The 23634-nt window shown below is 43.6% G+C and overlaps 1 long non-coding RNA gene across 1 annotated transcript; it reads left to right on the plus strand.

Moving 5' to 3' along the window:
- Nucleotides 1-1208: 1208 nt before the first annotated feature.
- Nucleotides 1209-23183, plus strand: LOC128653053 (uncharacterized). Its single transcript, XR_008401332.1, has 2 exons — nucleotides 1209-2000; nucleotides 21433-23183. It is a non-coding gene; the product is annotated as an uncharacterized LOC128653053 (long non-coding RNA).
- The last annotated feature ends 451 nt before the right edge of the window (nucleotides 23184-23634 follow it).

Here is a 23634-nt window from a genome sequence, read left to right on the forward strand (position 1 = left end):
CTTAGAGTAGGTGTAATTAGTTTAAAATTGTTGTAATATTTTTCTTATCTTTGTAAATATTTTATTATTTTCTGTAACTTAGTTCTTTTTTATTTTTTGTACTTTAGATAGTTTATTTAATTTTATTTATTTGTAGCAATTGTGTTTAATTAATTTATTGATAGTGTAGTGTTAGGTTAATTGTAGGTAATTGTAGGTAGTTTATTTAATTATTTTATTGATAGGGTAGTGTTAGGTTTAATTATATCTTAGGTTAGGATTTATTTTACAGGTAAATTTGTTATTATTTTAACTAGGTAACTATTAAATAGTTCTTAACTATTTAATAGCTATTGTACCTGGTTAAAATAATTACAAAGTTGCCTGTAAAATAAATATTAATCCTAAAATAGCTATAATATAATTATAATTTATATTGTAGCTATATTAGGATGTATTTTACAGGTAAGTATTTAGCTTTAAATAGGAATTATTTATTTAATAAGAGTTAATTTATTTCGTTAGATAAAAATTATATTTAACTTAGGGGGGTGTTAGTGTTAGGGTTAGACTTAGCTTTAGGGGTTAATACATTTATTAGAATAGCGGTGAGCTCCGGTCGGCAGATTAGGGGTTAATAATTGAAGGTAGGTGTCGGCGATGTTAGGGAGGGCAGATTAGGGGTTAATACTATTTATGATAGGGTTAGTGAGGCGGATTAGGGGTTAATAACTTTATTATAGTAGCGCTCAGGTCCGCTCGGCAGATTAGGGGTTAATAAGTGTAGGTAGGTGTCGGCGACGTTGAGGGGGGCAGATTAGGGGTTAATAAATATAACATAGGGGTCGGCGGTGTTAGGGGTAGCAGATTAGGGGTACATAGGGATAACGTAGGTGGCGGCGATTTGCGGTCGGAAGATTAGGGGTTAATTATTTTAAGTAGCTTGCAGCGACGTTGTGGGGGGCAAGTTAGGGGTTAATAGATATAATACAGGGGTCGGCGGTGTTAGGGGCAGCAGATTAGGGGTACATAAGTATAACGTAGGTGGCGGTCGGCAGATTAGGGGTTAAAATTTTTAATCGAGTGTCGGCGATGTGGGGGGACCTCGGTTTAGGGGTACATAGGTAGTTTATGGGTGTTAGTGTACTTTAGGGTACAGTAGTTAAGAGCTTTATAAACCGGCGTTAGCCAGAAAGCTCTTAACTCCTGCTATTTTCAGGCGGCTGGAATCTTGTCGTTAGAGCTCTAACGCTCACTGCAGAAACGACTCTAAATACCGGCGTTAGAAAGATCCCATTGAAAAGATAGGCTACGCAAATGGCGTAGGGGGATCTGCGGTATGGAAAAGTCGCGGCTGTAAAGTGAGCGTTAGACCCTTTAATCACTGACTCCAAATACCAGCGGGCGGCCAAAACCAGCGTTAGGAGCCTCTAACGCTGGTTTTGACGGCTACCGCCGAACTCTAAATCTAGGCCAGGATCAGCTAATACGGGACTTTACCTTTAAATCTCAATAATGTCCATTGGATATGACACAATTTGGACAATGTAACTATTAGTAGTCCATAATAGTGTATTCCACTTTATATAACGCTTTATATAACAACAGTACCCCCTTCGGCCGTATTCATTCATAGGCTGTACAATATAGGAAACAGTCAGAAGGGCTTGTCTAGTCGGAAGCTTTCGGCTTGAGTGGGTCACTATTATAGTTCTTAGCTTGTGACACATTTGCTGTGAACAGTCACATAACAATTCACTTACCCACTCTGCCGCTTTTCCTCGTCCTCCTCTCTGCTAGACTCTTGCCGCCCGTTGTTTCCTGTATGCTGACGTCACCGCTTGTGGGTGTGTGATTCCACTCTTGCCGTGATTGGCTGTTGCACCGGGTATCGTGTCTGGTCTGTGTCCGCCTTCACTTTGGTACTGGATTCGGATGCCTTTTCCTCAGACCTACTCTTACGGTCTCGGCTCCTACTTCCCCAGACTCCTGCTGGCTTGACACCTCAACACTCGCATCCGGTAGGTTTCCTTTCTTTTCCTGATCACACACCTTGAAGACGTTTAGGGGATTAACTGTCATATCCAATTGTATTTAAGGAGCGAAAAAGTTGAAAAATGGAGTGTGGTACACCGGCTTTTAAGTATTCAGGAAAAAAGATGCAGTACCACACTCTGTATAATAAAAATGTATTCTTTATTCAAAATTAGCTAAAAATTCAGGTAGCAAAGAACAGTGACAGCCTGCCACAAATATGGGGAGAGAGCACAGCACACGGGTTTACGCGTTTTGGCAGATTGCCGTAATCATAGCCTGGTGTGTGTCCATCCTACAGGTCCTTAAAAACACCTAAAAATATGCTAATAGGGTAAAAAATGCGCTAACTCCACCCTCTAATAATGGGCACTTCAGGAATACCTGCAACACATACTTAACACTTTGTGTTATCCCTATTCTCTTATATGGGCTTAATAGTGTAATGTAGCTTGTTAACAGAAAGGGCGTTCATCCACAGATTTTATTTTTGACACTTCAAATGTTTACACATAAGTTAACATTTGTATATATGTGAAATAAAAAAATATTTAGAATATATGTAGTTTGGTATATAACTTTGTAATTTATAACTGTTGGACTAAACCTACTTATAAGGTTCTTATTGAGACTTCTTAATAGGAAGAAAATAAACTTGAAATTATGTCAGAACCTAACTTATAGCTACACCAAATACCTATCTGTGATGTTAATTTTATTAGAGATTACTAAGGGAGAATAATATCTATTTGATACAAACAAACAGTACATGTTCACTTTGTAATGAGTTCAAGGAAATTTATTAAAAGAAATGTATTTGTTCACATCTCAGACATACATGGGTGCATACCAAAGTGCACATATATGTGCCTTATAGCCATGCACTCCTGCACATCCGAGATGCGTAAAATAGGATTATCTCATTCCCAGTAGTTTATTATATCGTATCTGGAAATACATATATACACATATAAATACATATGTACACACATAAATATATATATATTTATAGTATATATACAGTATGTGTATACAGTATATTTAGACATGTGTATGTTTGTATCTCTATGTTAAAGCCTATTGCAGTACCTATGTCTATTTTTGCATCTACTGAAGAAAGCTCCTGTGTCAGCTGAAATGTTTGGCTGTGGGCCTACTTCGTTTCACTATTAGTGATGTCCCGAACTGTTCACCCGCGAACGGTTCACGGAGAACTCAGCTTGTTCGCGTTCGCCGCTGCGGGCGAACACTTGCGATGTTCGATCCGCCCCCTATGTGTCATCATTGAGGAAACTTTGACCCTGTATGTCACAGCCTTATGACACATTAGAGCCAATCAGCATCAGACACTCCCTCACAGACCCTTCCAGCTACTGGGCAGCAGCCATTTTAGAATCATAACGACCTTGCTTTCTTAGTGAGAGGACGTTTTGTGTTGCTGCTGCTGACATTATAGGGAAATAGATAGCTAAGCTAGTGTATTTAGTGTCCACTACAGTCCTGAAGGACTCATCTCATCTCTGCTGCAAGGACAGCACCCCAAAAAGCCCTTTTTTAGGGCTATAACTTCAGCTGTTTTTTTTTTTTCTTAATATTTTTATTAGCATTTGCCTGGCTTTCAGCCTGTGTGTGTGAGGCTCACAGCATATGCTGTGATTAGTGCCACCACTGATATCTGCCTAACAAGATTAGTTTAAATTTAACCAACAAAAATGTGAAATTATTTTGCTAGTGTAATTTATTTTCATTTTCTATCAGGCCTGTGTCACACAGCATATATTCTGGTTCATTGCTCTGTGCCAGCCACCAGTGGTCATATCCGTTTATAACATTATTTTAAATTTAAAAAAAAACTTTTAAATCATTTTGCTAGTGTAATCTAATTTCATTTTCTATCAGGCCTGTGTCTGTCAGGCTCACACCTTTTATACTTCAGTTTTTTTCAGTCTTTTGGTTAATTGCTCTGTGCCAGCAGCCACCACTCATATCTGCTTCACCTTATTTTAAATTAAAACAAAAAAAAACTTTTAAATTATTTTGTTAGTGTAATCTAATATCATTTTCTATCAGGCCTGTGTGTTTTGCTGACTTACAGAGCATACTGTCTTTAATTGCTGCCCTCCCTAGTCTATCAGCCACGACTCATATGTGCTTAACCTTTTTCTTTAAATTAAAAAAAAAAATCTTTAAATCATTATGCTAGTGTAATCTAATTTTATTTTCTATCAGGCCTGTGTCTAACTGTCTATCTGACTTACAGAGCATACTGTTGTTAATTGCTGCCCTACGTAGCAGCCAGCCAGTGCCACCACTCATATCTGCTTAACATTATTTTAATATTAAAATATAAACTTTTAAATTATTTTGCTAGTGTAATCTAACTTCATTTTCTAGCAGGCCTGTGTTTTTCTCACTTACACAGCATACTGTGTTAAATTGCTGCCCTACCTACCAGCCACGACTCATATCTGCTTTACATTATTTTAAAGTAAAAAAAAATTTTTAAATCATTTTGCTAGTGTAATTTAATTTCTTTTTCCATCAGGCCTGTGTGTTTCTGGCCCACATCATATAGTGTTACACAGTTTTTTGTTTTTTGTTTTCCACCACTTATATCTGGTGTAACAACATTAGTGTAAATTTTATTTAATTTTTTTTTTAACATCAGTCCTCTTCTAGTGTTATTAAATTTTAGTAGCCAGGCTGCCATTAGTGCCAGCCTGTGTGTCAGGCTGCCAGCATATACTGTGCCTACTTCCATCCTCAGTGCCAGTCCACCACTCCTATTTGTTGTAACATAACATTAAATGTTTTAAAAAAAACTTTTACATCACTCTTCGAGTGTTATTTAATATTAGTTCACAGGCCAGCCTGCCACCACTAGTGCCAGCCTGTGTGCCAGGCCCACTTGCCAACTAGTTACACCAATCACAGTTGTTGCAACAGTATTGTTAATATTTCAAATTAAAAATTGTTCGATATGTTAGGCTAAACATGATGGCCATGTAGACCACCACCGAGAGGCCTGGAAGTAACAGGGATGAAAGTGCTAAGAATAGTACTACTTGAAACAACGGAGTTAGCCATGGGTCTTAGTCCAAGACCGCTTGGCTTTTTTTTGGGTTGGGTGCGGCTAATCATGCAGGCCATATAGACCTGCCACCATTCGGTGTTGTATCAGGTATTAAACTAATAAGAACAGTACTACCAAAATAAAGCCAATTAACAGGCTTTGAAGAGCCAAGGTTTTATTGTTGTACTATGTTAGGCTAAACATGATGGCCATGTAGACCACCACCGAGAGGCCTGGAAGTAACAGGGATGAAAGTGCTAAGAATAGTACTACTTGAAACAACCGAGTTAGCCATGGGTCTTAGTCCAAGACCGCTTGGCTTTTTTTTGGGTTGGGTGCGGCTAATCATGCAGGCCATATAGACCTGCCACCATTCGGTGTTGTATCAGGTATTAAAATAATAAGAACAGTACTACCAAAATAAAGCCAATTAACAGGCTTTGAAGAGCCAAGGTTTTATTGTTGTACTATGTTAGGCTAAACATGATGGCCATGTAGATCACCACCGAGAGGCCTGGAAGTAACAGGGATGAAAGTGCTAAGAATAGTACTACTTGAAACAACCGAGTTAGCCATGGGTCTTAGTCCAAGACCGCTTGGCTTTTTTTTGGGTTGGGTGTGGCTAATCATGCAGGCCATATAGACCTGCCACCATTCGGTGTTGTATCAGCTATTAAACTAATAAGAACAGTACTACCAAAATAAAGCCAATTAACAGGCTTTGAAGAGCCAAGGTTTTATTGTTGTACTATGTTAGGCTAAACATGATGGCCATGTAGACCACCACCGAGAGGCCTGGAAGTAACAGGGATGAAAGTGCTAAGAATAGTACTACTTGAAACAACCGAGTTAGCCATGGGTCTTAGTCCAAGACCGCTTGGCTTTTTTTTGGGTTGGGTGCGGCTAATCATGCAGGCCATATAGACCTGCCACCATTCGGTGTTGTATCAGGTATTAAACTAATAAGAACAGTACTATTAAAATACAGCCAATTAACGGGCTATCAAGAGCCAAGGTTTTATTGTTGTATTTTGTTAGGATAATCATGATGGCCATGTAGACCACCCCCGAGAGGCCTGGAAGTAACAGGGATGAAAGTGCTAAGAATAGTACTACTTTTTAAACAACCGAGTTAGCCATGGGTCTTAGTCCAAGACCGCATGGCTTTTTTTTGGGTTGGGTGCGGCTAATCATGCAGGCCATATAGTCCTTCCACCATTCGGTGTTGTAACAGGTATTAAACTAATAACAACAGTACTAATTAACACAACCTAGTTACCATGGGTCCCAGAGCATATGTTTTATTATTATATTTTGTAAGGGTAATCATGCAGCCCATATAGACCTCCCCCGATAGGGTGAGTAACAGGTTTTGAAATGCTAAGAACAGTACTACTTAACACAAACTTACCATGGGTCCCAGAGCATATGTCTTATTATTATATTTTGTTAGGGTAATCATGCAGGCCATATAGACCTCCCCCGATAGGGTGAGTAACAGGTATTAAAATGCTAAGAAGAGTACTACTTAACACAACCTAGTTACCATGGGTCCCAGACCGCATGTCTTGTTATTATATTTTGTAAGGGTAATCATGCAGGCCATATATACCTCCCCCGATAGGGTGAGTAACAGGTATTAAAATGCTAAGGACAGTACTACTTAACACAACATAGTTACCATGGGTCCCAGAACGCATGTCTTGTTATTATATTTTGTTGTGGTAATCATGCAGGCCATATAGACCTCCCCCGATAGGGTGAGTAACAGGTATTAAAATGCTAAGAACAGTACTACTTAACACAACCTTACCATGGGTCCCAGAACCAGAGCAGATGTCTTATTATTATATTTTGTATGGGTAATCATGCAGGCCGTATAGACCTCCCCGATAGGAGGAGTTACAGAGATTAAAGTGCTAAGAATAGTACTACTTAAAACACAACCTAGCTACCATGGGTCCCAGAACGCATGTCTTATTATTATATTTTGTCAGGGTAATCAGGCAGGCCATATAGACCTCCCCCGATAGGGGGGGTAACAGGGATTAAAGTGCTAAGAAAAGTACTAATTAACACAAGCTAGTTACCATGTGTCCAACACCGCGTGTCTTGTTGTTATACTTTGTCAGGGTAATCATGCAGGCCATATAGACCTCCCACGATAGGGGGAGTTACAGGGCTGAAAGTGCTAAGAATAGTACTATTTAACACAACCTAGTTACCATGGGTCCATGACCGCATGTTTTCTTATTATACTTTGTCAGGGTAATCATGCAGGCCATATAGACCTCCCTTGATAGGGGGAGTAACAGGGATTACAGTTCTAAGAATAGTACTACTTAACACAACCTAGTTACCATGAATCCCAGACCAGATGTTTTGTTGTTATACTTTGTCAGGGTAATCATGCAGGCCATATAGAACTCCACCGAAAGGGGGAGTAAGAGGGATTACAGTGCTAAGAAAAGTTTTACTTAACACAACCGAATTACCATGGGTCCCAGACCGCGTGTCTTGTTGTTATACTTTGTCAGGGTAATCATACACGCCATATAGACCTCCACCGATAGGAGGAGTTACAGGGCTGAAAGTGCTAAGAATAGTATTACTTAACACAACCTAGTTACGATGGGTCCAAGACCGCATGTTTAATTATTATACTTTGTCAGGGTAATTATATAACTAACAAATCTATCTATTTCTCTTCTATCGATTCTATCTGACTATCAATCTATGTATATCTATCTATCCTATCTATCTATCTATCTATCTATCTATCTTGTGTCCGGACTGTTTTGAGACAGCCACTTGTGTTTTTGACAAATTTGAAGTAGGAGGACAGACCAATCATCTTCTTCCATCTCCCGGTTCCAAAAATGAAGGCCATATAGACCTCCCCCGATAGGGGGAGTAATAGGTTGTAGTAAACTGCTAAGAATAGTACTACTTAACACACCACGGGTCACAGACCGCATGTCTTATTGTTATACTCTGTCAGGGAAATTATATATATTTCAAATCTATTTATTTATCTATCAAATCGATCGAACTATCAAACGTATCTATCAAATGTAGATTGCATCTATTGATCGATGTCATTCGGATCAATAAAATGTATATTACATATTTTGGTTGATGTAATTCGTATCTATCAAATGTATATTGCATCTTTGGATCGATAACATTCGTATCTATCAAATGGATATTGCATCTATTGATCTATGTAATTCGTATCTATCAAATGTATATTGCATCTATTGATCTATGTAATTTGTATCGATCATATGTATATTGCATCGATCGAGCTATGTAATCTATGTATCTATCTATCAAATCTATCTATCTCGTGGTTGTGCAAATGGACTGTTTGCGGTTGTTTGCGGTGCGTTACACTTGGAGTTTGCTCTGTCACTGTGAAGCGGCCGTAACCCTTACACTACCTGATAGATACGACATCATAACTGATGTTTTAAAGCACATTATTGCAAACAATTTGGGGATGTTAGGTGATTTAGGCCCTTTATGGGTTAAAGGCAGACTCTGCATCAACTATGTAATTTTCCATGGGAGTTTTGCCAGGGATCCCCCTCCAGCATGCCACAGTCCCGGTGTTAGTCCCCTTGAAACAACTTTTCCATGACTATTGTGGCCAGAAAGAGTCCTTGTAGGTTTTAAAGTTCGCCTGCCTATTGAAGTCAATGGCGGTTCGCGGGTTCGCGAACAATACCGGAAGTTCGAGTCCGCCGTTCGCGAACCGAAATTTTTAAGTTCGCGACATCACTATTCACTATATGGATTGAAGACTTTGGAATTAATTTACCTGTGTATGCCTGCTGTGTATCAGAAGGTTTATTGGTGAAATCATTTGCTCCTTTCGCCACATCTGCAGATATTGTGGAGGTCCACATGCGGGAGTCGATTGCAGCAAACGCAAGGAACAGGGGCAACCGAAGCCAGCACCAAAATCTGGAGCTGTGGTCAAGGGCCCCAACCCCGCTTAAGCTGGCCCCTATGCTTCCTTGGCTGGCCCATTATCCAGACAGGGAGGCAGCGGAGCTGCTCCGGGGTGGTCTGGAGTGGGGTTTCGAGATCCCAGTTACAAGGATGGTGCGGGGGTCAGGGGTGCACAAAAATTTAAAGACGGCTTACGAATTCCCACACGTGGTGAGGGAGAAATTGGCAAAGGAAGTCGCATTGGGTAGGGTGTCAGGCCCATTCGCGGAGTCCCCAATCGCGAACCTGGTGGTTTCGCTGTTGGGGGTGGTGCCAAAAAAGGAGCCAGGGAAATTCAGGTTGATTCATCACCTGTCTTTCCCAAAAGGTGGGTCAGTCAATGATGCGATTGACCCAGAAATCAGCTCGGTGCATTATCAGTCTTTTGATAATGCTCTGGAGGTGGTTAGGGAGTGCGGTTCAGGGGCATTGATGGTGAAGCTCGACATTGAGTCGGCATTCAGACTGCTGCCCCTTCACCCCTCAGCATTTAGGCTCATGGGGATGAAGTTTGAAGGGTTCTATTATGTGGACAGGTGCCTACCAATGGGGTGTTCCTTGTCCTGCTCATTATTCGAGTGTTTTAGTTCCTTTCTGCACTGGGTGGTCTGGTCGGCGTCGGGGGGTGGGGCGATTGCCCATTACCTCGACGACTTCCTTCTGGTGGGGAGAGCAGGTTGCGTTGATTGCGAACAGCTGATGAGAATCATGAAGGAAGTGATGGCCAATTTCGGGGTACCCCTGGCGGATGAGAAGACGCAGGGCCCCTGCACATGTATCTCATTTCTGGGGATAGAAATAGACACGGTGTGTGCGGTCTGTAGATTGCCCGGCGAAAAAGTGCAGCGAATGATGCAGGTGGTCCGGGCAATTATGGGGCGCAATAGGGTGCAATCATTGCTAGGCCTCCTGAACTTTGCTGGGCGCGTGATCCCGATGGGAAGGGTCTTCAATCGCCGTTTGGAGGGCCAGTTGAAAGGCCCTCCGGGTCAGGCGAAATGGGCGCGTATTACGTTCGAGGTGAAGGAGGATTTGGAGGTTTGGGCCAGGTTCTTGGTTGACTTCAACGGGGTTTGCCTCTGGAGGCACCCGCCAGTTTCCAATCAGGCACTTCACCTCTTCACGGATGCGGCAGGTGGCTTTGGGTACGGAGCTTATCTGGATGGGGAATGGAGTACCTCTCCATGGCCCAGTGAATGGATAGAGGCCGAGTACGTCAGGAATTTGACGCTGTTGGAACTGTTCCCCATAGTGGTAGCTGTAGAAATATGGGGTGCGCGGTTATCAAATAGGTCAGTGGTGTTTTGGACGGACAATCTAAGCGTGGTGTATGCCATTAATAGGTTGTCTGCGGCTTCACCACATGTGGTTAGCTATCTGAGGCACCTGGTGTTGCGCTGTTTACAACTCAACATCTCTTTCACCGCCAAGCACGTCCCGGGAGTGAAGAATGTTATTGCTGACGCACTCTCTCGATTCAACTGGGGGCAGTTTAGGAGAGCAGCGCCCAGGGCGGCTAAGGAGGGTCTAACGTGCCCTTCTTTTCTTTGGCAGCTGGCGAAGGCTGGGAAGGCATCCTCGGTTTAGTTAAGACATCACTGGCTCCGAAGACATGGGCTACCTACCTGGGCCACTGGAACAGATGGGTGACTTTCTGTCGGCAGAGGGGCATTCAGGTACAAGGGGCCTCGAGGGTGCAAGTGTTGGGATGGTTGGCTCAGTTGAAAGGGGAAGGCATTAGCAGGGCTGGAGCATTTGGTAGGCTGGCAGCGGTGTCTTTCTTTAACCAGGCTTTGGGTTTCGTTGACCACTCCAGGGCTTTTCTGGTAAGAAAAGTGCTGAAGGGATGGGGGAGAATGGTTCCCCGCGTAAAGGATAATAGGGAACCTATTACAGCGGACAGATTGGAGCAGTTGGCTCTGTTTCTGCGAGACGTCTGCAAGTCTGAATATGAGATGTTGCTGTTTAGAACCGCTTTTGTGTTGGCATTCGTGGGTGCCCTTCGGTGAGCGAACTGGTCTCCTCGGCGAAGACAGAAGGGTCTGGTGGGGTATTGGCGGAGCATGTGCGATTAGCACAGGGGGGCATGCTATTATTCGTCCCTAGGTCTAAAACTGACCAGGAGGGCAAAGGCACATGGCTGCCTCTCGCGCGTCATGAGGTAGCAATATGCTGCCCTGTGCGTTGCGTGGAGGAGTTTGTGAAACTCCGTCCGGGACAAGGCGCACATTTCCTCGTGCACGAGGACGGGTCCGCATTGTCCAAATTTCAGTTCAGGAGAGTGCTTGCTAAGACGGCGGAGTTGGCGGGCTTGGACCCAAAGAGAATAGCGGCCCATTCGTTTCGGATAGGCGCTGCAACTAGCACAGCGGAGAAAGGGGAGTCATCGGCGGAGATTAAGCGCTTGGGAAGATGGAGGTCAGCCCAATTTAAGGCGTATATTAGGCCCACACCAGGTCCACATTTCTAGGAAAGGTGGTGGCCAGGTTGCTTTTGATTGTTATGTGAGTGGCACCTGCGCGACACCCGGTGGGTTGGCGGGTAGGTGTGGGGACAGGGCTGCTGATGGAGTTTCGGAAGGTGAGTGGGCGGTTTTGCGGGGGCTAGGGCGCTAGCCCAGGTTAATTTGGTGTAGTCTGTTTTACCAGGTACATTAGGAAGTTCACCACTGGTTCGAGTGTGGATAGTGGGACACTCATTTATCTATTGGGCGTCCATCAGGGCGCTGCGGATGCCGGAAGGGAAACAACTTGGATTCCGAACATCCAGGGCAAACTTCCGGTGGTTGGGACGCAGGGGCCTTGTGTGGGACGATTTACCAGCCTTGTTGCAGGATGCACATAGGAGGTGGGGGCAGCCGAATGTCATTGTGCTGCATTTGGGGGGTAATGACTTAGGTGCATTGCCGGCCCTGGACCTTATTAAAAGGATGACAGCGGATCTTAAGTGGGTGCACACGTGGTTGAAAGAGGTCAAAATAGGTTGGTCAAATGTGGTTGCTCGGCTGCGACACATTGTGACCCAGAAAGCAGCCTATAACATGCGAAAGAAGGTCAATAGAGAGTTGGGAAGAGCGGTCATGGCCTTGGGGGGCTTCGTGATTAGACACGATGGGATAACGGCTGACAAGAAGGACCTATTTCGCCCTGATGGGGTCCACCTGACCGATGTCGGGTTGGACATGTTTTTGTCAGACATTAAGAGCACTTTGTTAAGGGTATTATAGTTAAAAAAAAAAAAAAAGTTGATTGTTATTGTTCTTAAGGTTATTGTTACTGTTGACATGTTAATTTATTATAGGTGCCTGTCGGTTATGTGGTGGCAAGAGAACGCCTGGCTCTTGTGGCGGGTGGTCGGGGCCCTGGGGAGCGGGCACAGAGAGAGAAGAGTGCCGGTCTAAAGAAAGGGGGGGTTACGCCCACCAGGTGCCGGCCTGGGGGTCCTCTCCCTGGCGAACAAGACAGAATACCTCTAAACCATCACAGCTCTCTCTCAGTGCCATTGGGCGTGACAGCCGGGTGTCACGTTGCAGGCATCGAAAGGGGCCTTGACCATCTGCCTAAAGGGGCTAAGTTAGGGAGAGATGCCGCCAACGTTTTTGTTGTTAACGAACTTGTTGCCAAGTTTGGTATTAAGAAAAGTGCCTAAGGTAATTCGAATAACGCATTAGGCACTAGTTATTCGTTTATTTAATAAACGCGACCATGACCGGTCTTTTCCTCCCAACTTGGTGTGCTGTCTAATTATTTCATGTTATGCTACACTACGTAGGACGTAATAGGGGGTTTAGACCTTATGTTTATTAAAGTGCAATATCTTGGGTCATTATAATAATTTGATGTTTTTTCAGTTTCTTCTTTCTGAGCATCTTCATGTTATTAATTATAATTTTAAAAAATGTAAATCTCTTCAATTTCATCTTGTTATGAAAATATTAAAGCAGGTGATATTGTCTCCAGTGGTGATAAAGTTTTCAAGTCAATGATCAGAATTCTACTCATGGGCCCATATGTATTATAAGTCAAGCAGGGCCGGCCCTAGCGATTGTAGGGCCCAAGGCAGGATGACAAAGCGGGGCCCCGCTTTCACCCCGCCCCCAACCCTGTCCAATCCCCGCCCCAACCCTGCCCAGTCTCCGCCCCAACCCTGCCTAATCTCCACCCCCAAGTCCGCCCACAGCTTTTAAAATGGAAAAAAATAAATAATAATTTAAGGTAATGCACAACATTTTATATATAATATATAATGTGGATCACTATAACATTGTATATATTGCAATATACCATTTGTACTATTGGAATAACTGTTTATGTATATAATGTATATAATGAAGAATTATGCTGACAATTAGGAACAGTTGAGTTGAACTGGGCCTTATTTTTATGTGTTTTTCTTATGATAACAAGAACATTACAGAGACACCAGGGCTGGCCCTAGCAAGTGCAGGTCTCTAGGAAGATCGACAGCCCGGGGCCTCTACCCAGAACAAAAAATACTTAAAAGAAATGGGGCAATGCACTATACCACAAAAACACACAGATATAATACACACAGAAATACATATATACACATACATCCACACACTGTGTCAGACACATACACAGGTGTACACACACACACACACACACACACACACACACCACAGCCCACACACACACACACCACAGCCCACACATACACACACACACACCACAGCCCACACACACACCACAGCCCACACACACACACACACACACACACCACAGCCCACACACACACCACAGCCCACACACACCACAGCCCACACACACACACACACACACACACACACACCACAGCCCACACACACACACACACACACACCACAGCCCACACACACACACCATATCCCACACACACACCACAGCCCACACACACACACACCACAGCCCACACAGCACACACACACACACACACACAGCCCACACACACACAGCCCACATACAGACGCAATAAATAAAAAAAAAAATGGTGCCCCAGCAATAAAATGATGCCCCATCTCCTGTGCTATAAAATGATGCCCCCAACAAAAATATGATGTCCTCAGCCCCCCAGCAATAAAATCAATCCCCCTGCAATAAAATGATACCCCAGCCCCCTGCAATAAAATGAAGCCCCCCTGCAATAAAACAAAGCACAGCCCCCTGCAATAAAATTATGCCCCAGCCCCCTGCACAAAAATTATGCCCCTGCAATAAAATTATGCCCCCAGCCCCCCTGCAATAAATGATTCCCCCAGCCCCACTGCAATGATGCCCCCCAGCAATAAAATGATGCCAAGTCCCCCTGCAATAAAATGATGTCCCGTCCCCACTGCAATAAATGATGCCTCTAGCAATAAAATGAAGCCCCCCTGCAATAAAATAATGCACAGTCCCCCTGCAATAAAATGATGCCCCCAGCCCCCCTGCAATAAATGGTTACCCCAGCCCCATTGCAATGATGCCCCCAGCAATAAAATGATGCCCAGTCCACCTGCAATAAAATGATGCCCCATCCCCACTGCAATAAAATGAAACCCCCCTGCAATAAAATAATGCAGATTCCCCCTGCAATAAAATAATGCCCCCTGCAATAAAATAATGCCCCCAGCCCCCCTACAAAAAATTATGCCCCAGCTCCCCTGCAATAAAATGATGCCCCCAGCCCCTGCAATAAATTGATGCCCCAACAAAAAAAAGATGCCCCCAGCACCCCTGCAATAAATGATGCACCCAGCAATAAAATAAAGCCCCCAGTCCCCCTGCAATAAAATGATGCCCCAGCCCCACTGCAATAAAATGATGCCCCCAGCCCCACTGCAATAAAATGATGCCCCATCCCCACTGCAATAAAATGAAACCCCCCTGCAATAAAATAATGCAGATTCCCCCTGCAATAAAATAATGCCCCCTGCAATAAAATAATGCCCCCAGCCCTCCTACAAAAAATTATGCCCCAGCTCCCCTGCAATAAAATGATGCCCCCAGCCCCTGCAATAAATTGATGCCCCAACAAAAATATGATGCCCCCAGCACCCCTGCAATAAATGATGCACCCAGCAATAAAATAAAGCCCCCAGTCCCCCTGCAATAAAATGATGCCCCAGCCCCACTGCAATAAAATGATGCCCCCAGCCCCACTGCAATAAAATGATGCCCCCAGCCCCACTGTAATAAAATGATGCCCCCAGCCCCACTGCAATAAAATGATGCCCCCAGCAATACAATGATGCCCCCTGCAATAAGATGATGCCCCTGCAATAAAATGATGCCCCCAGCACCCGTGCAAAAAATGATGCACCCAGCAATAAAATGATGCCCCCAGCCCCCCTGCAATAAAATGATGCCCAGCAATAAAATTATGCCCCAGCTCCCCTGCAATAAAATGATGCCCCCAGCCCCTGCAATAAATTGATGCTTTTAACAAAAATATGATGCCCCCAGCACCCCTGCAATAAATGATGCACCCAGCAATAAAATGAAGCCCCCAGTCCCCCTGCAATAAAATGATGCCCCAACAATAAAATGATGCCCCAGATCCCCTGCAATAAAATGATGCCCCCAGCCCCTGTAATAAATTGATGCCCCCAACATAAATATGATGCCACCAGCAATAAAATGAAGCCCTCAGCCCCACTGCAATAAAATGATGCCCCAGCCCCACTGCATTAAAATGATGCCCCCAGTCCCCCTGCAATAAAATGATGTCCCATCCCCTCTGCAATAAAATGATGCCCCATCCACACTGCAATAAAATAATGCCCCCACTCTGCCCCCTGCAATAAAATGATGCCCCCAACAAAAATATGATGCCCCCAGCACCCCTTCAATAAATGATGCACCCAGCAATAAAATAATGCCCCCAGCCCCCCTGCAAAAAAATTATGCCCCAGCAATAAAATGATTCCCCAGCTCCCCTGCAATAAAATGATGCCCCCAGCCCCTGCAATAAATTGATGCGTTTAACAAAAATATGATGCCCCCAGCACCCCTGCAATAAATGATGCAACCAGCAATAAAATGAAGCCCCCATTCCCCCTGCAATAAAATGATGCCCCAGCTCCCCTACAATAAAATGATGCCCCAGCAATAAAATGATGCCCCAGCTCCCCTGCAATAAAATGATGCCCCCAGCCCCTGCAATAAATTGATGCCTTTAACAAAAATATGATGCCCCCAGCACCCCTGCAATAAATGATGCACCCAGCAATAAAATTAAGCCCACAGTCCCCCTGCAATAAAATGATGCCCCCAGCCCCCCTGCAAAAAATGATGCCCCAGCTCCCCAGCAATAAAATGATGCCCCCAGCCCCTGCAATAAATGTATGCCTTTAACAAAAATATGATGCCCCCAGCACCCCTGCAATAAATGATGCACCCATCAATAAAATGAAGCCCCCAGTCCCCCTGCAATAAAATGATGCCCCAGCAATAAAATTATGCCCCAGCTCCCCTGCAATAAATTGATGCCTTTAACAAAAATATGATGCCCCCAGCACCCCTGCAATAAATGATGCACCCAGCAATAAAATGAAGCCCCCAGTCCCCCTGCAATAAAATGATGCCCCCGCCCCACTGCAATAAAATGATGCTCCCAGCCCCACTCCAATAAAATGATGCCCCCAGCCCCACTCCAATAAAATGATGCCTCCAGCAATACAATGAAGCCCCCAGCAATACAATGAAGCCCCCTGCAATAAAATGATGCCCAGCCCCCCTGCAATAAGATGATGCCCCTGCAATAAAATGATGCCCCCAGTCCCCCTGCAATAAATGATTGCCCCACTGCAATGATGCCCCAGCAATAAAATGATGCCCAGTCCCCCTGCAATAAAATGATGCCCCATCCCCACTGCAATAAAATGATGCCCCAGCAATAAAATGAAGCCCCCAGCAATAAAATGAAACCCCCCTGCAATAAAATAATGCCCAGTCCCCCTGCAATAAAATGATGCCCCCAGCCCCCCTGCAAAAATAATGATGCCCCAGCAATACAATTATACCCCAGCTCCCCTGCAATAAAATGATGCCCCCAGCCCCTGCAATAAATTGATGCCCCCAACAAAAATATGATGCCCCCAGCACCCCTGTAATAAATGATGCACCCAGCAATAAAATGAAGCCCACAGTCCCCCTGCAATAAAATGATGCCCCCAGCCCCCCTGCAAAAAAATGATGCCCCAGCTCCCCAGCAATAAAATGATGCCCCCAGCCCCTGCAATAAATTTATGCCTTTAACAAAAATATGATGCCCCCAGCACCCCTGCAATAAATGATGCACCCAGCAATAAAATGAAGCCCCCAGTCCCCCTGCAATAAAATGATGCCCCAGCAATAAAATTATGCCCCAGCTCCCCTGCAATAAATTGATGCCTTTAACAAAAATATGATGCCCCCAGCACCCCTGCAATAAATGATGCACCCAGCAATAAAATGAAGCCCCCAGTCCCCCTGCAATAAAATGATGCCCCCGCCCCACTGCAATAAAATGATGCTCCCAGCCCCACTCCAATAAAATGATGCCCCCAGCCCCACTCCAATAAAATGATGCCTCCAGCAATACAATGAAGCCCCCAGCAATACAATGAAGCCCCCTGCAATAAAATGATGCCCAGCCCCCCTGCAATAAGATGATGCCCCTGCAATAAAATGATGCCCCCAGTCCCCCTGCAATAAATGATTGCCCCACTGCAATGATGCCCCAGCAATAAAATGATGCCCAGTCCCCCTGCAATAAAATGATGCCCCATCCCCACTGCAATAAAATGATGCCCCCAGCAATAAAATGAAGCCCCCAGCTTGTCAGTTTCTCAATAAAATGAAACCCCCTGCAATAAAATAATGCCCAGTCCCCCTGCAATAAAATGATGCCCCCAGCCCCCCTGCAAAAATAATGATGCCCCAGCAATAAAATTATACCCCAGCTCCCCTGCAATAAAATGATGCCCCCAGCCCCTGCAATAAATTGATGCCCCCAACAAAAATATGATGCCACCAGCAATAAATGATGCTCCCAGCAATAAAATGAAGCCCCCAGCTCCACTGCATTAAAATGATGCCCCCAGTCCACCTGCAATAAATGATGCACCCAGCAATAAAATTAAGCCCCCAGCCCCCCTGCAATAAAATGATGCCCCCAGCCCCACTGCAATAAAATGAAGCCCCCCTGCAATAAAAATATGCCCCCAGGCCCCCCTGCAAAAAAATGATGCCCCCAGCACAAAAATGATGCCCCAGCAATAAAATTATGTCCCATCTCCCCTACAATAAAATTATGCCCCCAACAAAAATATGATGCCCCCAGCAATAAAATGATTTCCCCAGCCCCCTAACAATAAAATGAATCCCCCTGCAATAAAATTATGCCCCAGCCCCCCTTCAATTGCCCCAGCAATAAAATGAAGCCCCCCTGCAATAAAATGAAGCCCAGTCCACCTGCAATAAAATTATACCCCAGCCCCATGCAATAAAATTATGCCCAGGGCCCACCTCGGTGCAAACCTGGTTACAAGCAATAACACTGTACACAGAGACACTACCCAATATATACAGGTGATCACAATAGTGTTACACATAAATCACTGCTATTCACACCGACACATCCTGTCACAAAGCAAGCAGAAAATCAGAATCATCACTGAAGACCGCTAACAAAAACTAACCTGGCAATCATGGAACTACAGGAACGATCATGAAAGCTTCTAAACTATGACAGCCTCCGGTGCTCCTCCCCTCCTCCCCTCTCACTCCCGGGTGCCAAAAATTTAAAAAATGGCGGCAAAAATAAATATTTACATTTGATTAAAAAAATGTCATAAAAAAAAAGTAATTATTATTTTTTAAGCCGGTGCGGGGCAGGGCCCCCCTGACCGCCAAAGGCCGGCCCTGAAGTCAAGCAGATTAGCTTCTCAACTTGAGAAGTTGTCATCTGCTTCCTTTCTGGCATATAGGTGATGGATTCTGTTCGTCCACTGCCCGGATGTATCATTACACGCTCAGAGGTGACAAAGTGTGTAAGAGTAGATATAAAGTATTGTGCTAAGCCTATGGTCTCAAATAACTCCCCAAAATCTAACTCCTTCCTTATTAGATCTGTGTAAATACCAAAATAAAAGTAAAATGTGGTGCTAAATGCTCAAGATGACCGCTACTTCTTGCATTGGGCCATATTCCGAGTGGATCGGTATTTTACGCTTCTGCTCGAACGTAATTAGTGTTATTGCAATCTCATTTGCTCGAATATTGCTCTTGTTGGTTGCATTCGTATTATAAGTTGAAAGTAAAAAGTTTGCATTAGGGCGCAATTAACGTGAGAACAGGAATTATCGCGGCCGAATATCAAGTGCAATCACATTTGTGCAAGGCTGGTCTCACGCTAAACGTCCTGCTTGTATCTTCTTTTCTATAGGGTATATAAGGACACGTTTGCAATGTACATCTTGAATGTATTGCTTTCACGAGTTAGGTACAGGTCTTGGAATTGGAGGTTTAGGAGATAGATAGATGATAGTGTTGTGAGTCAGTGAGTTAGTTTACCAGTAGTGTGGTCAGTGTAGCGTGTTAGTGAGTAGTTGGTGTATTTTTTTGGGGGGTTCAGTACAGTGTACGTGTTAGTGTAGTTGTCCTGTGTACGTTTGTGGCTGTGTGAGTGGGCAAGTGCTGCTGTCATTTGTTTTATTACACATTATTTATACATATTAGATTCATTTACACGCAAACACATTAGCACTACATACACACACATATACACAGACTCCATACCCCTTCCCTTTAATCCTTTATCGTCCCCATAAACCCCATATACCCTTCCCTCACTTTTCTTTCTGTTATTTTGACTCCCTTTCATTTGGGCACTAACACTTTGTTTTCTGTAAAGCATGGAGGGGTGGAGTAGAGCCAGGCCAGAAAGGGGATAGGAGGAGGAGGGAATAGAGAGGGTGGGGATGAGAGGGGGAGAGGATAGGAGCAGAGGAGGGAAGATAGGAGGAAGGACAGGGGGGAGACAGAAGAGGAGAGACAACTGGAGACAGGAGAGAGCACAGGGGAACAAAGACAGCAGGGAGAGACGAGACAACAGGGACACAGGAGAGGACAGGAATAGCAGGGGCCGAGGGAGAGGAGACAGGAAAGGGACAGCAGAGTGGTCAGGGAGAGGTTCTAGCCGCTTGGTTGAAGATGCCGAGGTGGGGCTGGGCCCAGCAGGCAAGGGACACTGCAGGAGCACAGACAGGGAGCAATACAGCCCGGGGAACAACAGTCTACACAGCCAACACAGGGGAAAGCCCGAATGAGGGAGGAGAGTTACTCTCTAGAAAAGAAGGAGATTCTCATAAGGGCATACATGCAGAGGGCAAGGAGGATGGAGTCATCAGCATCAAGAGGAACAGGAAAACAGAAGATCTGGCAGGAGATCTTGGATGCCGTGAACACTGTGGGGAATCGGAGGAGGACTATTCTTTCAATCAAACACCGCTATCAGAACTGTAAGAGGGAGCTCAAGAAGAAGCTGGCCAAGGAGCAGGCAGCGGCTTCCAGGACTGGTGGCAGGCCCACACAGTTCTTCACCTACTGTTGGTGGGAGGAGATTCTACGGGAAAATATATCTGAAGTGTCAGTCATTGATTCCAAGCGGAGGCGCAACGTATCTCCTGGTAAGGAAAATAATGTTTTAAGTTTCCCAAGGATGTCATTAAATCTTTACAGTTCAGGATTACAATTAAAAAATATGTATCTCATTATTGCAGTTAACCATAACATGTCGTTTAGATATAAAGATATGTTTGTTTCAAAGTCTTTAGTTTTTTGGCATTTTGCTAGTCTTTCATACTGGGTAATTTTATGTCTACATAGTGTTATTAAATATTTTTAGCATCAATTAAATTGTGCAGGATTTAAAAAAATAAAACAAAACAAATTTATGTAACACTTTTGCGCAATGCGCAACAACAATTCTGATACACTACATTTCAGCAAGAATGCAAATGAGTCTTCGCAAGGGCAAAATGTACTCTTTGGAAAATATTAGTCTGAGAGCGCAATCATGCGTTGCATAACACTTTTGTAAAAACATAATTGAAAGACCACATTAATCATGTTTCCACAATAATAATGCTGTGTTTGTAAAGAATATTTGGGATTTAGATTCAGTTGCGTAATAGTGATGTGCATATGTATTTTGACATAAAACCCGATTTGCAAATATTGAAAACTGATATATGATTGTGTTTTGCGATTTCTCATTTCTAATACACATTCAAAGTGTATTTCTACAATAGCAACAATAATATTTATATGAACATCTTTATTAATAGTTATTTGTTTATCATGTCTACTTTTTTTACACCTATACAGTCTCTTCTGGTCAGCTCAAGGAAGGAGGAAAAACGCCATTCCACCCAGGAGATAAATCTCAACAAGCCCCTCATGACAAGAGAAATTAGAGTATGAGCATCGTCCTCCTCCTGGCCTTACACATGGGCCAAATGGAACTCACCTTGGAGCCTCTCAACAGAAGAAACCCCTGCATTCTCCCCTGAACAACATGGGCCCTCAGATAGGGAGGAGGATGTCCCTGGTCTAGCGTCACCCTCCACTCCTATTGCTCTGCCTTCAAAAGAAGCTGGGCATACCGGTACCAAAGACACAGAAGACATTGCACAAACAATCTCAGAGTTTTAATTAATGAGGCAATTCCCATTAGATTTCAGAGGTTCCAGACTGGCTAGTGAGCAGCAAAACCTTGCTGCCAACCAGTTTTATGCAACCTTTATTGAAGAGCTATGACTCCTCCGGGCAGACATCAGGGAGAACACCCAGACAATGAGGGAAATAAAGGAACTATTAGTGCAGCAGGGAGGACAAGCAACACCAGTTCCCTCTAGCCCTTCTGCAGCCCCTGCATCACCATCTCTGCCTCCTCCATCTAAGCCTCCTCCATCTCCTCCCCATCTGATTCCTCCATCCCCTACACCTGAGATTACTCCTCCTCCTCCAAAACCTCAATCTCCAAGGAGGACACGACAGAGGAGGCCTGTGCCCCCTATTGTGGGAAGAGGGGAAGGAAGAGGAATTAATTTTTTACCCTTTTTTCTCTAATTAGAGTAAGTTTTTATGTGATAATGTGGTGTGCTTATAGCTGTGTAGCATACTCTGCATTCAATAGGGTTTGATGATAACGGGGCCATGTTGGCAAATTGTTTGCTGAGTATATTCTACAAGTGTGATCATCATATGCTGCCCCTGTTGTTGTTGTTGATGATTTATTTTTATATTTTGGTAATGGGATGTGCAGACTCTTGTCCTCCTAATCTAATGGGCATTAAATTCATACATTATAATATATAATTATGTTTAGAAAAAAAAAAGCCATATGATAAACTCAACAGTTTTAAAATGTATTATTAATACATATCTTACAGATGGGTTCAATGGCTTGAATAAAATTGTTCTTGTATTCTATAGAAAATAATCACAAATAACAGAACAAGCATGACTTAAAGGGACATGAAACCCCAAAAAATTATTTCATGATTTAGATAGAAAATACAATTTCAAACAACTTTCTAATTTACTTCTATTATCTAATATGTTTCTTTCTCTTGGAATCATTTGTTGAAGGAGCAGCAATACACTACTGGTTTCTAACTGAACACATGGGTGAGCCAATCACAATCAATATACTGTATATATGCAGGCACCAATCAACAGCTAGAACCTAGGTTATCTGCTGCCCCTGAGCTTGCCTAGATAAACCTTTCAGCAAAGGATAACAAGAGAAGAAAGGAAATTAAAAAATAGAAGTAAATTGTAAAGTTGTTAAAATTATATTTGTTATCTGAATCATGAAAAAAATGTTTGGGTTTCATGTCCTTTTAACTCACAACTGAGCAATGGTGGTAACATTTAATAATGGAAATCTAGTTACATTCTTAAAATGAAAAACTACCTTTTTACATTGTATTGTTTAATCAACATGATAAACATTTAGTTTAATGTCCCTTTAATTGAATAATGTATGCATACATATCTTACATACTTTGCATAGTTGACAAAACGACACTTGTATTTTATAACAACATTGTTTAAATAAACAGTTCAGAGGACATTTTGCTTTCTGGAATTTTAACCCCTTAATGTCCAAAGACGCGCTATGTACGTCTTAAAAAAAATGGCAGTTAACGACCAAGGACATACATAGCATGTCCTCAGTAAAAACTGAGGACTGGAAGCGATCGTGATCACTTTCAGTCGCTCTCAGGGTATTGCAGCGATGCCCCGATCTGCATATTGATGCAGAGACGGCCACTCTGTGACCCTCTATGCATCGGCCAGTGGGAGGAGGGCGGGAAGGGGGATGGGAGTGGGAGGGACCACTACGCCACACTACATCATGGCAGTGAGTGGGAAAGATGGAGAGGGGGATCCTATGTGGGATTCGTATCTGAAAAGGGATCTGGGAGGGGGGTATGGTAATGAGGGGGGGCAGCTACTCTACGAAAAAAAAGTTTTTTTTTTTTATTTCTATAAACAAAAATTACAATAATTTAGAGAAAA

The sequence above is a fragment of the Bombina bombina genome, chromosome 3 (assembly GCF_027579735.1).
Source record: "Bombina bombina isolate aBomBom1 chromosome 3, aBomBom1.pri, whole genome shotgun sequence".
Taxonomy (NCBI): Eukaryota; Metazoa; Chordata; class Amphibia; order Anura; family Bombinatoridae; genus Bombina; species Bombina bombina.